This window comes from Pinus tabuliformis, chromosome 5_2 (assembly GCF_031772625.1).
Source record: "Pinus tabuliformis cultivar Carrire ecotype Pingquan chromosome 5_2, CPIR1, whole genome shotgun sequence".
Lineage (NCBI taxonomy): Eukaryota > Viridiplantae > Streptophyta > Pinopsida > Pinales > Pinaceae > Pinus > Pinus tabuliformis.
Window position 1 is genome coordinate 359,621,102 of NC_142306.1, and position 16,213 is coordinate 359,637,314.

Genomic DNA, 16,213 nt, shown 5'->3' on the forward strand with positions numbered 1-16,213 from the left:
CTACGAAGTGACTTGATGGATGGATTGATCCTCGCCACCATGTCGATGATAGTTTTCTCTATTTGATATAAAACTACAAAGAAGTTGCACCAAATTTGATTTACGAATAACCTAACACACAATTTTGAAAACTAGGGTGCAAATCTGGTTGTCACAATGAATTCAAGCCAATTGAGACATTTTTGTATTGTTTTATTGGATATGATATACACTTAATAACATATTTTTGGACACATGGGGATTTAGTTGCAAGACACTAATAATTGAGATGTAATTTTGAAGAACTGGAACGATTACCGAATTTTGGTAACATAAATGCTAAGGTCACGCACACTAGAAAATCTGGAAGTGCTAATGCAAAGAGAAATGAACATCATAATTTCTTAGAAATAAAAAACCTCGGAGATGCATCCAGTGTTTTCCAATCATTTTAAATTGCTTCACTTTCATATCTTTCAATCATACTTTGTCCTTGCTCAAAAATACATGAACTACTATCGACCTGCTCAAGTTTAGTTGAAAAATTAATCCCATTAAAAAATAATTCATTAATGTACTAAATAAGTGTTGTATGATATGTAAGTGTCTGGAATAAATGTTTAAAGTGGTGAATGTGTACGGAGGGAGGAAGATGCATAATAAACACTTGCACTTTTGTACCTTTCACACAACACTTCTGCATCTTTCGCATCTCCCGCTGATGTGGTAAGGAAGGGGCTGTGTATTCCATACTATGTAACCAAGAATTAGATTAATTCATGATAACACAATCTACAAACCCGAATCCTCAAATTCTTCAAGATTTAAGAATACTCACATCATACAAAAGCAAGGATCATGATTTTTGAAGCATCGATTGTCTTTGACATTCATGATTTCTTGGAAGTTACAACCTCAACTTCCACTTGAGCCTAAATGGCATCTCCAACCTATGTTAGCCGTCAATAACAAGGAACATCATATGAAAAGCACCCAAAAACCCAATTTTTGAACATAGACGTGAATTGGAACTAATCAAAATACAAAATACTCAACAAACATTTACCACAATACACTGAAGGATCCTCTGATTACATTTATTATTGAAATTCATGAACTCTAATTTTTCTCTACCTCCTCGCACCTGCATAATGATTTTTTCCATCAAAAGTGAACTAATAGTTTATTCTAGTAGCTTTATTTTCATTGTTTTTTAATTAATAAAAAAAGTGCTAAGATCGTATACACTGGGAAATTCGGAAATGTCCATGAAAAGGGAAATCTCAGAGGCACATGCCACATTCGCCAAACATTGTAAATCGCTTCATTCTCTAATCTCTCAAGAGAATTGGCACTCATCAAAATATGAAATACTGAACAAAAAGTTACCATGATACACTGAAGAATTCCCTGATTACATTTATTATTAAAAATCCTGAACCCTAATTTGTCTCTACCTCCTCACACCTGCATAATGATTTCTCATCAATAATGAATTAATAGTTAATGTAAATAGCTTTATGTTTATCATTTTGTGCTCTAATAAGTGCTAGTTCACCTATATTTTAAGAAATTTGGGTTTTTGGGTACCTTCTATGTGATAGTTAAAGATTCCATTTAGGCATAATTTAAAACCAAAGATGTGATTTTATGCGACATGAACTTTGTGGGAAAAAAATATGTAACACAATAGAAGCTCAAAATAATTATGACACATGCAAAAACATTATGCAAATTTTATGTCGCCACATCACGCAAGGGGGTCTCAACAATGGGACGACCTCACTCTATTTCTTATGAAATTCCCTCCACTAGTTCCTATAGAAACTTATACATGCAATATTAGGAACATATTTATGTGTGTGCCCTTGTAATAATGGTATCAAATAATAGATTGGAATTCATATTTTGTTCGTTTGATCTACTGTTACTAGTTGATGAGGTCTGTAAAGTTCCTTGACTTTTTTCACCATAACTTGAGCCTCCAAAAATCTTGAAGATATTGGAGCTTGAGTACATAGAGAAAAAAAGAATAAAATCACGAATCGATTACAACTACAATGCCTATTGATAATTTCAAAAACTAGCCATCATTTGATCATGTTTCATAGTAAGTGCAATTTAACACTCAACCAATGTGAACAACATGCAGACTCATGACATGATGTTGCATGAATTTGCCAAATTAAATGTTGAAAATATTTGCATTTACTTGCAAAAGTGCTTTTTTTTAATCATATGAGTAGAATTCAATACATACTTATTGTATATTAATACATTATTTAAATTTAATCGTACCCTAAGTGGTAGAAAATTACAAAATAAAATAAATATGAAATTTTTGTGATCATGACACTTACTATACACATCATTAATAATAACTCTAAGTCGAAAAGAATGAAAGGAAAACAATAAATATTGTGTCGAGATCTGGTCAATACCTCTACTAGGGAGTTATTTGATGGCTGGGTTGGTCCCCACCACTATGTCGATGTTGTTGGAAAATTGCAATATAGTAGTTATTGGTTCATATTTTCCTTTTTTTTAATACTTGCTTGTGAATCTTATTTATTTTCTTGTGTTTCTTTATTATATATTTTCATGAAACAAATATCGAGATCAAAATAGTAAAGACAATGGACACAGATATTAGGCTCTAAGCTAGGGAAAAACCCCTCTAAGGGGAAAACCTAGAAAAACTCTTCTCTTCTTATAAAATCTGCTTCAAATGGGACAAAAAAGACCCAAACCCTATACCAAGTCCTCCTCCAAGTACCAATTCAACCCTCGAAGAAAACCTTTCAAGTAGATTAGATCAATAATTCTTGATCCCGCTTCAACCAACTTTCGACCCCTAGCTTCACCCCTGCAAATTTAACCTATAATTTTGTCTTGCAATTTCAGCCTTGCAATTCCTACAGAAAACCCTAATTCAACTCTTTAAGAGATCCTCATTTGAGAGAGACAGATTCTCCCAAGGTGAAATAAGTCAAAAATAGAATATTTTCTCTTCTAGAAACTTGATACTGTAACTCACTCTCCTACAATTTTTGCCTTCCTGGAAACTGCAAAAACCCTAGATATTTGCACATGTGAGAGAGATAAAGACCAAAAATAGATCTTCCTTTTTCTTTCCTTCTATACCTTTGTCCCCTTTTATTCTTTCTTCCGAGCTATAGTTCGAACTTCTTGTTTAGATATCGAACTTGTGAGTGAGTAAGTACCAAATGAGGTTGAAATTTCTCCTTTATATAGCCTTTCCAAAGGGTTGAATTCCTTTCTTTAGGCCGACTTGTAGCTGCCAAGGTTGACTTGTAATTTGGAGAGTTCCAAGAATTTCTAGACACAAAATAAATTCTTTTACAAATTACATTGTGCCTAGAAGAATCTTGTAAACATGATGTTGACTCCCTTGGTTCATGACAATAAATCCTATGACCTAACAAACCCTAGAAGCACAAAGAACATTCTTTTACCTAGATAACCATCAATAAGAAGTATGAAGCCCATGATTTACAACAATAACTTTTCTTTCTTGTTTTGTTTGTTACATAAGATATACATATTTAAATGAGTACAATAACAATTATGAAGACCGAAACTAGTTACATTTCCAACAATCCCTCTTAACTAGGGAGGTATTCATAATTGTAAAACCAATACAACATCATTCTCAAGTTGAATATTTCTCATAAAAAGAGTTAGATTGATAATTCAACTATAAGTATCAGCATTATAACCAACACGGTCTTTGAGGCCTAACTAGACAAGCTCAAGATTCATTCAAGAGAATTATGTTGGGAGACTTTACATGTGATAATGCACTACCTCTACAAGGAACATACCTAACCTAGATGTTCACTAGGTATGTCCTTTTAGGACTATTCTTATCTTGGATTCCCAATCCTTAAAGAACATTCATCCTCTTTGACCACTCTTATCTTGGATACTTGTCTTATCCTCAAAAAGTGTTAGTACCTTTCCTTTCTTGGATGCTCTATCCTCGAGGAAACCACAAATGCTTATCCAATCCTCCACCATTCTCTCTCCATTGCCCTCACTTAGACTTAAGACTGTTAGTCCTGGTTAAGTGCATTACACATGAAGAAGATAATGCACATGTAATGTCCATAATCACTTCCTCTCAACCAAAGAGGATATAAATATTCCTTCTTGGCTAGGGAATTGATCCTTACTCCTATTCAAGGAGACTCCTTTTCTCCCTCTCAAATAGATCTTTGAATTATTGCCAATATGAGAAGTCATAACAACAAGCCTTATAGCTTGTTTTCTATAAGAATGTCAACTCCCTGTTATTTATGGACATAGTTACATAGCTCCATATTTCCTTCACATATCATTGCATCGAGCTTGCTTCTTTACAAGGTATCATGGAACCATCTTCTTCCTCCAGTATTGTGACAGGATCCAGGTCATCAATTTTGCACATCAATTTTATCTCGTCATCATTAATGAAGGCATTATATTAAGCCTTTCCAAACTCCAAGTTGATCATATCTTCCTCATGAAATTGATCTCCTTGTTGTTGTAATAACTTGAACTTTAGGTTATCTTCTTGCATTGCTACCTTTTAATCCAAAGATGAGAACATCTTGACTTCATAATTACCAAAATCATATGTTGAGCTAGCCTTAATATTCAATCCATACAGTTGAAATTGTCTCAACTACCATCATGTATTCCTACAATATCCTTCCATGTAGAAAAACAATACGTTTAACTAGATAATAAAAATTTTAACATTAGACTTGCCTCATCATGATGACCTTTTCATCAAAACATCAACATCCTTATGGTCCATCTTCACAAGGATCTTCCTTCATGCATCAAATTGACCAAGGATTGAACTTGATTACCAAGTTACAATATTCTTCCTAAGATTATACTAGATGTTGATTACCATTCTATATATTCTAGAGAGAAAAAATCATTTTAGTAAGTCAAATTCTTATCTTAAGCATCATATAACCATATATAAGACTTATCAAGCATATTTTGTGACCAACTTCTTTTACGGGATTCTGTACACATGATTCCTACCCAATATATATTTCAAATATGCAATGTTATTATTTCATTCAATCATCTAGCTATGTGCCTTAAAATGAGCCTGTAACTTGACCAACTGCATTCCTTCATCCTTCAAGAGTATTGTTTCCATGCTATATGAAATATATACTAACCTTTTCATAATGCTTCTTCCAAGAACCTTCCAAAATGATGGTTCTTATCGGATCTTGATGATCCATTTTAGAAAAATGACTACCTCTAAAGATGTCTTGTAGGATACCTTCAACAACAACTTCAAAGAGTGATGAGTAATAACAATATCCTTTGATGCTTCCTTCAAATATGTCTTCCAATGAGCCTTTGAATAGATCTCCTTCCAAGAGAGATAAAAAACCTTCTCGTAATCTTCCTCTTAAGGGTTTCCTTTGATGAGGGCTTGATGTAGTCTTCTCCAAGTGTTTCCCCTTAGAAAACCCTTCTTGTATCCACAAGATGATCCTTCCAGTTGCCTTCTCTTGTTTACCTTAGCTTTGATACCATGTTGGAAAATTGCAATATAACATTTATTAGTTCATATTTTCCCTTTTCCTTAATACTTGCTTGTGAATCTTATTTATATTCTTGTGTTTCTTTATTAGATATTTTCATTAAATAAATGTCAAGATCAAAACAATAAATACAATGGAAACATATATTAAGCTCCAATCCAGGCCAAAACCCCTCCAAGGGGAAAACCCAGAAAAACACTTCTCTTCTTATAGAATTTTCTTCAACTGAGACAACAAAGACCCAAACCCTAGGCCAAGTCCTCCTCCAAGTACCAATTCAGTCCTCCAAGAAAACATTTCAAGTAGATTAGATCAATAAGTCTTGTCAATTTCCACTAGCACAACCGGTTGAGGATGGGCTTCGTTAGTAAGGCGACTTAGGATCAAACCTCACGAAGGTTGTTGTGCCTGTGCTAGGGGGAGGAGAAACGCTAAAATCTAGTCAGCTAAGGGTTAGCATGGCCTAATCTGGGTGAAATCCCTAGGTGACTTTGAGGACTTAGATGCAAATGGGTCATCATTTCTCAAGCCACAGGTCAAGCCTAGAGGAACACAAACAAGTTGACAAACAAACAAAAAACAAGGCTTGATCCTAATTTAATGAGCTTTTGACCCTACAAATTCAACCTATAATTTTTCCCTAAAACTATTTCATAAACCCTAATTCGACTCTTCAAGAGATCCTCCTTTGAGCGAGACATATTCTCCAAGGTTAACAAAGTCAAAAATAAAATATTTTCTCTTCTAACAACTTGATACTGCAACTCTCTCTCCTACAATTCAGACCTGCGATTTTGGGCTTTTTGGAAGCTGTAGAAACCCTAGATTTGCACACGTGTGAGAGAGATAAAGCCCAAAAATATATCTTCCTTCTTCTTTCCTTCTAGACCTTTGCTCTCCTTTTCTTCTCGCTTACTAGCTACAATTCGAACTTCTTGTTTAGATATATAACATGTGAGTGAATAAGCACCAAATGAGGTCAACACTCCTTGTTTATATAACCTTTCAAAGCAGTCGAATTCTTTTCTTTAAGTGACTTGTACTTTGGAGGTTTCCAGGACTTTCTAGAAATAAAAGAATTTCTTTTACAAATTACATCTTTCCCAAGAGGGTATTATAAACATTATGCTCCCTTAACTCATGACAATAAATCTTATGACCTAACAAACCCTATAAGCACAAAGAACATGCTTTTACCTAGAAGACCATCAATAAGAAGCATGAAACCCATGCTTTATAATAATAATTTTTCTTTCTTCTTTTGTTTGTTACATAAGAGATACATATTGAATGAGTACTGATGAGCCCCAATTGGTAACAATTTGGGTTCACTTGGCCTAATTATCCCTGTTCAATCCTTCATTTTTCATAACTTATGCATTATTTTTTAGTATGTTTATGTCATTTGTACGAATAAGGGTAGTCACTATTCCTAGGTGGCTAACACGTGCTCATTTCAGGATTTTTTAACACATGTTGGAGCAAAACCGAGCAGACATGGGCTAGGAGACAGCCAAGCTTGGGTTGAGGATTCGTAGGGGAGTTGTCTATGGCATTAAATAGCCTCCCTCGGGATCTTCACCCCCAACTCCGAGCTCCAAAGGCCACCAAAACCGGATCTAGAAGGCAACCAAACAGAGTTTTTGGAATGAGCTGTTCACTCACAGTTGGGCAGCCAAGTCCCATGGATTTAGGAGGCCATCTAGGGCCTCATGGTGTATAAATGTTAAGGCCTCAGCCTTCGTGAGGGACTTTTGAAAAGCTCTTGCATATTTTGCACTACAGTGCTGCTATATGAGAAGCAGTTAGATTTGATATCAGATCTAAGTTTTCTATAGGAGCCATAGCTCTCGGGGTTGGGCCAAACCTGAGAGCCTAGGGCCTCCTTCTTTGTATTGTTATCTTTCCTTTAAGCACTGTGATTTTCCTTTTATGCATTTGAAACGTGGTTTTGTTGAGCAAGATTTAGTTGTGTTGGTTAAATAGGTCATTGTTGAGGAATATAATTGCTTCAAATGTGTAGAATAGATTGATAGGATAATAATTGATAAAGCTCTAGAAAAAGGGGTTGTCTGCACTCTCAGTATCACTTCTCCCTTATTGGATCAGGGGCTAGAATTGCAGAAACAGTGCTGCCCAACAAAAACACTAGTTTGCTTGACCATGCAATCTTTGGTGTAATGTCTTCATTTGTAGAAGTTAGTCATGAGTTCAGACCTTTTGAGATGTTTCTTTGATTAAGTGTTGTACATGGTTCTCTTTAAGAAATAAAGTTGCTGTTCATTTGTTTCGATGACAGTTAGGATAGATTAGCTAAGATTTTGATTGTGTGCAGGACTTGGTTGAATTGGTTAAGTGTACACCGTGCAGGGCATCTCCATCACTCTCTCATCACTTCATCCATTAGTCACTGGGTCATTTCAGACCCCTACCCTACCGCCCTATCCATTCATGCATCCTCTCTCACTCACCCATCCTCCAAAATCCAATTTTAGAACATCCTGTAGAAATTTATGAACATCCTGTAGAAATCCCTGAAACATCCTGTAGAACCCCTGTAGACTTCCTGTAGAAGCTCACAAGTGAGGTTGCTGGATAGCCAAACTTTGTGAAACTCTCCAGAAGGGTGTTAGGGACTCCTTAGACCCGCTCTGAACCTTCCCAACCTTTTCCAAGAATTCCTCTTCCTTGATCCACCCCTGCACAGTAAAAAGCCAGTTAAAACACATGCATGATAATTCTGATAACTTATTTGAAAATACAAAAAGATTTTTCCTTCAGATAGAGGTAGCCTAGGCATGTGAATTTTACCTTCATAGAAGTAATGGCATCTCTTTTAATAGTTTGCATTCTCTCCTTTGCATTAGTAGGACTAGCTGGTAGAATTAGGGTTTGCTAGGGTTTATGTTACTTTTTGGCTTTCAGTTTCTTTCTGCAAGTAGATCTGCTTCCTTTGAGTTAGCTTCCATCCATCAGTTAAAAAGCTTCTTCTAAGATCTCATAGAAGTTGGCTTGAGCCCCTAGCGGACTTGTGCTAGCTGACCAAGTGACAGCTGCGGCAAGAGCTAGTACTTGTGCATACAGCATCGTCGCTTCCAAGTTTGTTACGAACTACCGGGTAGATAAAAGTAAAGAAGGGAGTCCCAGGAGTTGCAACATTATTGCTGCAATACTGGAGCCCACCATCTTTTTGGCGCTATTGCCGGGGAAGCGTCAGAGTATTGGTGATTGTTACTTTTCTTCTATTTTTCTACACTCGCCTTCTGCTAAATAGTTTATTTCATTTCCATTCTGCAATTTCATTTCCGCAAAAGTAAAATAGATATTTCCTGCTTTCATAGATTAGCATTTCAATTCTGCAATTTCAATTCTACAAGCGTAGATTAGCATTTCAATTCCGCAAGCGTAGACTAGCATTTCATTCCTGCAATTTCATTTGAGAAAAATAGATTAGTCATTTCCTACTTTCATTTCAATTCCGCATTTTCATTTCAGCAAATAGTTAGTTGCAGTTTAATCTATTTTCAGTTTTGCAGGTGCCAGGAACAAAGCAAAAAGCAATCAAAAGCCTTTCCATTTCATGCCTCGTAGGAACAGAGATAAAAACAGAAAATTCTTACCCAACACCCCCACCACTTCACTAAGTCACCCTTCTCTCTTCTTTGGTGATAGTGATCCAAAAGAACCTATAGGCGAGCCTCCTGAGATATACAAAGATCCTATAATAGAAGAAGAGTTAGAGAACACTCCACCTGAAGCCATGGCTGAGAATAGAAGAGAAGATGAGAGAATAGAAGGTGCCTTTCCCATCCGAGAGACCAATGGAGACATGAAAATGAAAAACATAAGCCCCTCCGCTTTACCTCACTTCCATGGATTGACTACTGAAGACCCTGATACCTTCCTGTTTGAGTTTGTTGTCCTTTGTCGAACCTATGACTATACAGAAGATGAGAAAAAATTGAAACTCTTTCCCTCTACCCTCAAGGATGCAGCATTACGCTGGTTCATGGGCTTACCTGGAAATAGTATCACCACTTGGGCTCAGATGCAGCAAGATTTCAATACCAAATACCGGGACTACTGTAGGTCCAAGGAAGCCAAGGGAGAAATCTTTCGGATGACCATGGGAAATCATGAGTCTTTAGAAGATTATGAGGAAAGGTTCCAACTTAGCTATAAACGGGCCAGGTGCACACTTGACCCTGAATCTCTCAAGTTGGTCCTGTTCCGAGGAGTCCCTGAAGACCTTCTAGATACCCTTCACATGCTAGCTGGAGGAGATATTTACCAACTACCTTATGAGGATATAAAGACTGTGTTTAGAAACCACTCTAGGGCAGCCCAGAAAAGAGGTAAGGGAAACCCCCTTTCAGCTAGTACTACTTTCTCCAAGCATGAGTTTGTTAATCAGCTGGAGGACCTCAAAAGTGAGGTGAGATAGACCATTGCCATGCAACTTGATACATTCTGAATCCAGCAAAAGAAAGAAGAAGCTGAGAGGGCTTTGGCCATCCTCTGTCCTAGGTGTACAAGGAAGCACCCTAAGAACGAGTGTCCATTACACTCAGTAGAGGTATGTTTCGTTTGTGAGGAGGACCACCCCACGAACCAATGCCCAACCTTACCTGGTGTTATAGACATTTTTGTGCCTTACAACATTGAGCATGAAATGTCCATAATCTAAGGGATCCAAAGTCCCTAAACATGTTGTTCCTACCCCTAGAGGAACAAGGCTAACAAACCACAGCAATTCACAAAAGTTCTCCACCAGAAACTGCTCAAAAACAAGTCAATTCAGGATCAATTCAGTGGCTCCACTAGCTGTCTGCGCTGAATGTCAAAGCCAACACTGGCTACCTACACTGCAACGCAGGTAGAAGCACTACCAGGGTGCGCTGAGCGAGAGTTGACAAATGGCAAGTTCATTCCAAGAGGTGTCAAGACCCAGGAAGCTTCCAGAATCTTCCTCAATGACACTTACCTCAGTGAATTCGACTGGTGATGAGTAAGAGGTTCCCAATCTCCAAGTGGAAGCAAGAACCTCCAAGTGGAATCAAGAACTGATAGAGGGAGAGGACACTAGTCAGATCTCAATCTGACTCATCCTCTCTCCAAACATCTATATATGGATCTCTCCTCCATGAGATCTAGCGGCTGGAATTTTGTTATTGCAAAGAATTGTTGTTGGTTTGAGATTGGAATCATTGGGTGCTTAATGCTTTGAAGGGGGTGAAGATAGGAATTCCATTTGCTGGGAAGGAGATGCTGGATTGGAGCCCTCTGGGTTGTATCTCTTCCTGAACCTTGTTATTCATCAATAAAGCTATCTTGGTTTCTCCTATATACTGATGTATCTTTGATGTATGATTGCATTAGTATGTTTAGTTTATTTCTAATCCTGAACTAGTTATGAATATGAATCCATGTCTTGTGTAGTGTTCTCTTCTTGTGATCTTGCAGAAACCTCTTGAAGCTGGGCGAGCGAGAAGGCAAGTAGCTGGGAACCCTCAAAGAGAAGAGAGACCGGATCGAGGGACAAACGGAAGACACCGGTTAGTCCATCTATCTCTCTTCATTCTTAATTCATAAAGGAAGAATACTAGAATAGCTGTCTCTGTTTGTTGCTAAGGCACTGTCACACCTTAGGTGGATAGGATCGTCCTGCATAGGCATTTTTCCCCACAACAAATTGGCGACTCCACTGGGGAAATCTGTTTAGTCATTTTATTTGTGTTTCCATCATTGTTTGTTTCATAGACTCAACAGCAACAATCGAACTGCACCTGCTATTCTCAGATGCAAAGTAGACAATTGCTTCTTTGATCCAATCACTGGATTTGTCTATGATATGAACAATGGACTCACAAATGATTTGATGATCCTTTGTGATAGATCTTAGTACTCCCTCAAAGCATCCCTTTGATTGCACCTCGCTTGTTGCTTTTATTTGGCCTGAAACCGTAGATTAATCAACAATCTGTGACCCAGAACCCAGTGAGAAACTCTCGTTTCTCCTTCAGCGCAACCCCTGTGAAGAGGTTCTGCATTTCAACACAGGTCCCATGAAGGCTACCTACGCTGAAAGTCAAAACCCCTGTGTTGAGGTTGCGCTGATCCAGTTAGGCCTTGTGCAGCTGGGGTTCTCTGCTCTGTTTTGCCTTGTTTTGATCTCTGATTTTTGCAGCCTGTAACCAGCATAGGTACCAGTCCGATAACTCTTTTTCTCTGCTTAAATTCCGCCTCCTTTTGTACAAAAAGACTGTGAGTGTTTTTATGTGTTTGTGGCGTCATTCACAGTTTTCCTTTGCATGAGTGAAATAGTCATCCTGTAGCCCTTGATTCAGATCTGTTGATTGTGATCTTAGGAGAGAGTTCATTGGCTGTTTACAGTTGATTATACATTTACTTTTGCTTTTGGTTTGAGTTTGTCTCTTTTAAGTGTCGAAACAAGTATTCATTTCGGAAATCGTTAAGTGTTGTAATCTCTTCTACCCTCTCTGATTTCGGAAAAAGTAAACTTGTTTGTATTTGTCATTTAAAAGCAAATTCAAAGTTGTACAAAAAGCTTTCTTTGTAGGAATCAATACTAAGAAAGCGGAAAACAAACACCTGCATTGTGCATTTGCATCTTGATAGTTTGCATGTTTGATTTAGGAAAAGTGCATTAGAGTGTGTTGATTGCTCTTTAAGAAAAGATGGTGTCTTTCTTTTCCCTTTGTAGCTAGGATTTTCATAAGTTGAAAAGATATAAAGCTTGCTTATCATCTTTAGACTGCATTTAGGAATTGTATCATACATCTCGTGGTGAACCTCAAAAGGCAAACTTCTAAAAAGATCAACCTAAAATAAATTGAATGAACTTAACAACGCTTTGCAACATGACGCACAACATAGAGGTCTAGGCTAGAGACGTGTTCCGGCGTCGTAAAGCCTGGTGACTGTCGATCTCGTTGATGGTGGGTGATTCCTCCTGAGGGACGATAGCGCCAGTACGGATTGTGCTCCCACGTGCCGTCGCGTATATATTGGGAGACCCCTATAGGCATAAAACCTTTATCCTTAGGAAGCCGTGTCGGCCGCCCTACTGATCGCAATGCACTGAACACAACATTCAGGGAGATCGACCGCCCGTACCCTAAAAAGTATTCTGTGGTTTTGCGAAAAGTTTGGCACACCCTCTGCCTAGAACTCCAGAGCAGTTCCTTTTGGCCTTTTTCAGACTCTATAACGGAAAAAGTCCATTCGAGCATTTGTCACTTCGGGCTCGTTAAAACATCGAAGGAGACTAGAGTCATCTTTAGCTTTTTCTCGACTCTTTAAAAGTGAAAAAGCAAGTTGTGTCTAAAAGCGTCTAAAAAATTCATTTAATTCGGAAACACACTTTCCCCTTTTGTATTTTGGTTGATCGAGTAATCCGCAATCGTGGAAGAAAGTCAATTGCAACCCCGTCGTTCGCGGAGGCTTACGAGTCAACCATCTTTGTCTTCGAAATCGAAAACAGTACGGACAAAGCGAACTCGTTTAACTGGTTCGAAATCTCCTATCAAAGTTAGAACAAGTGTTCCAACAACATCTGAGATTCCGGTTACTCCAAACATTTCTGGAAACCCTGCCTCTATAGAAGAAGTTCAACAGCCACAGAGGGACAGTAATACTGATCCTAGTCTGGGAGCAAATACTCGCGTTACTGAACCAGTTCCATCTGTAACCGGTTCAGAGAGTCTTACTCCTCAAACAACTGTCGCTGTTGATTCAACCCCTTCTTCAGCACCAGAAATATTTTACGGACCTGACGGTCTTCCTCTTCCACCTGGTTTGATTGCGATAGAGGAAATTGTAGAAGATCCGCAAGCAAGTACTCCAACACATTTTGGAGTCGGGGTCACTCTATTTCCTTCGACAACAGAAGTTAGTCTACCACCAGTGGAAGTTCCTGTAGAATCGCTAGGTAATCTCTTGGATAGACTCAAAATGTTTGAACAACCGTCAACATCTAGGACTGTGTCGAATGAAACAGCGACAGCAAAACTCCCTGCCGTCACTCCGACAATGTTTGCCGGTACACCATCTGTCCCGACTAGCTCTCAACCGCTAGAAGGAGTCCACCCAGGGACTATTTCGACAGTGTGGTATGTTCTAGTTTGTTCCTCCAGAATAATATCCGGCAACTCTTATGTTGAAACTCGCCAGATTGATCCATTTGGAGGTCAATTTGGGCAATCCAATCCCCAAGGACAAACAATCCCCTTGAGTTCCGGATTGCTACCGTATGGGGGACAGTATGCCCTTTCATTACCCCCTCCGGGAGGATATCCATACGGGAGTTCACAATAGTATTTAGGTTATACTGGAGTTACATCAAGTGGTTGGGTACCTATGCTACCTCAACAACCAAGGGTTGTGTATTCTATGCAACAATGTGTACCTATGTCGAACATCCCGACCACACCGGCTATTGTGACAGTGTCACAAGTTCAAACGTTGCCTGTTGTATGTCAACCTCAGATTTCTCAGGTTGTAATGCAACAACCCCTTGACCCTGTGACTCAACCACAATCGCCTACTGATGGGGCGACACAGGTCCAAATGGGTACAATTACCCCACACCTTGGTCCAACAGTTAGTATAGCACAACAGAGCATGGCTTCACAACCGTGGCTGGTGCAATACCAACAACCACAATTCCAGCAAGTGTACCAAGGTTCTGAGCAGCAGATCTTTGCGAATAGTGGACAACCGTATATTCAAAACGATCAAAACCAACCGCTTTACAGTGGTCAAGTCCACCAACCATATCAGTCATACCAACATCAATTGCATTATGCTAGTATGCAAAGGCCAACTGCTCAGGCGATTCCATCGTACCCTGGGTATGCTTCACCTAACCTGAATCAATAGTTACCATTCGTGGAACTTTAGAGTTACCCGATTTACACCGGTTAACAAACGATCCAATTGCTTACTCCCCTTGGTGGCCAGCGATTCCTCACAAACTTCCATCTGACATTCCTAAATTCAATGGAAATCCAGGTGAAGACCCATCGAATCACGTGATGACTTTTCATCTGTGGTGTTCATCAAACACCCTAAACAATGATTCGATAAGGCTTCGCCTTTTTCAGAGGACGTTAACGCGTCCAGCGGCAAAATGGTATATTGAATTACCTAGAGCCTCATTCGACAATTTCAGCTCCCTAGCCACGACTTTCTTAACCCATTTTCAATTACCAATAAGGTATGAAACGGGAATGGAAATCTTAACCAACTTCAAGCAGAAAACAGCCACCCACATATCTGATCATATACATGAGTGGCGTCGTCGTCGTAGGATGGTGAAAACGTACGTTCCCGATCAGCTATTAACTGAATGGTTTATCAAGTCGTTACTTCCTGCCATAACGGAAGATGTGGCCAAGGGGGGAGTCGTAACAGAGGAGCAAGTTATTGCTCGTGCACAATATCTAGACTTAGTCTACACCCAGTCTGGCACGCTCTACGACAAAATACCTGACGCCCCTAGACCGGAATTCTCAATTCCTCCTCCTCCTAAATCAAATAGTGACTCTCATGCCGGCGATGGTGTGATTGGCACGGCAAACGCGAAATCGACAAAGGCTTTGTCTAAGAAAGCCCGTAAGACTTCAAATCAAAATGCAAAAGAAGAAATTCTTGCTTCGGAAGTAAATGCCGTATCAGCAGATAAAGGCAAAGAAACCAAACAACCAGGAAGCAAGAAAAAGAAAAACAAAGGGAAGAAGAAGAAACAGGGTGAGTCATCTCCGGGAAAAACTTCTTCAAACCCTCCTGGGAAAGGGAAACCAAAAAATCCATGTCAAATATGTGATGAGGATCATTGGACAGGCAATTGTCCATACAAAGCTGAGCTTAAAAGGTTCTTCAAGAGTTCGCAGACCTCAGCTGTGTTAACTGATCCATTCCCAAATCCAGGTCAAAATCTGGTTGATAGTGGAAATGCTTCCCCGTCGCAAGTGCTAATGTTGTCGATCTCCAAGCAACAGAATGATGCTTTGATTTGGACAAGGAATAAAGATTACGGGAATCTGCAGCTGTCGAACGACAAAGGTAAAGATCAACCAAGCAGTTTGACAACAACTTCAACAGAAGTTGTACCGCCCATCATTCCTGAATTAACAATAAAACCGCCAAAGGGAGTAGTACACAAGTCGAAATTTAATCCTCACACCAGAGCGGCGCAGCATTATAACATAGTGGAAGATTTGGCCCAATCGCCATCCGCTATGTCGACTCTTGAAGTACTACAGAATTGCCCATCCCAAAGGCAGGCTTTGTTATCAGCTATCCTAAGGATTCCAATCTTGTATCCTTCGACCACAAAGGATACGATCCTCAGTTACCAGCTCAACTAGCTTTCCTTATTCAAGTGAAAGCCCTCAACAAAACTGTTCACCGAACAATTATTGATGAGGGGGCATCTACATGTATTATGTCGATGAATTGCTGGAAAACTTTAGGATCTCCAACCTTGTCGCGATCTTCGACAACATTAAAAGCATTCGACGGAAGGACATATACCCCGTATGGTATCCTAAATAACTTGAAGGTTGAACTAGGGGGAAAAACAGTAGAAATAGACGTTGAAGTCATCGATGGGAATCTTGACTACAACATCC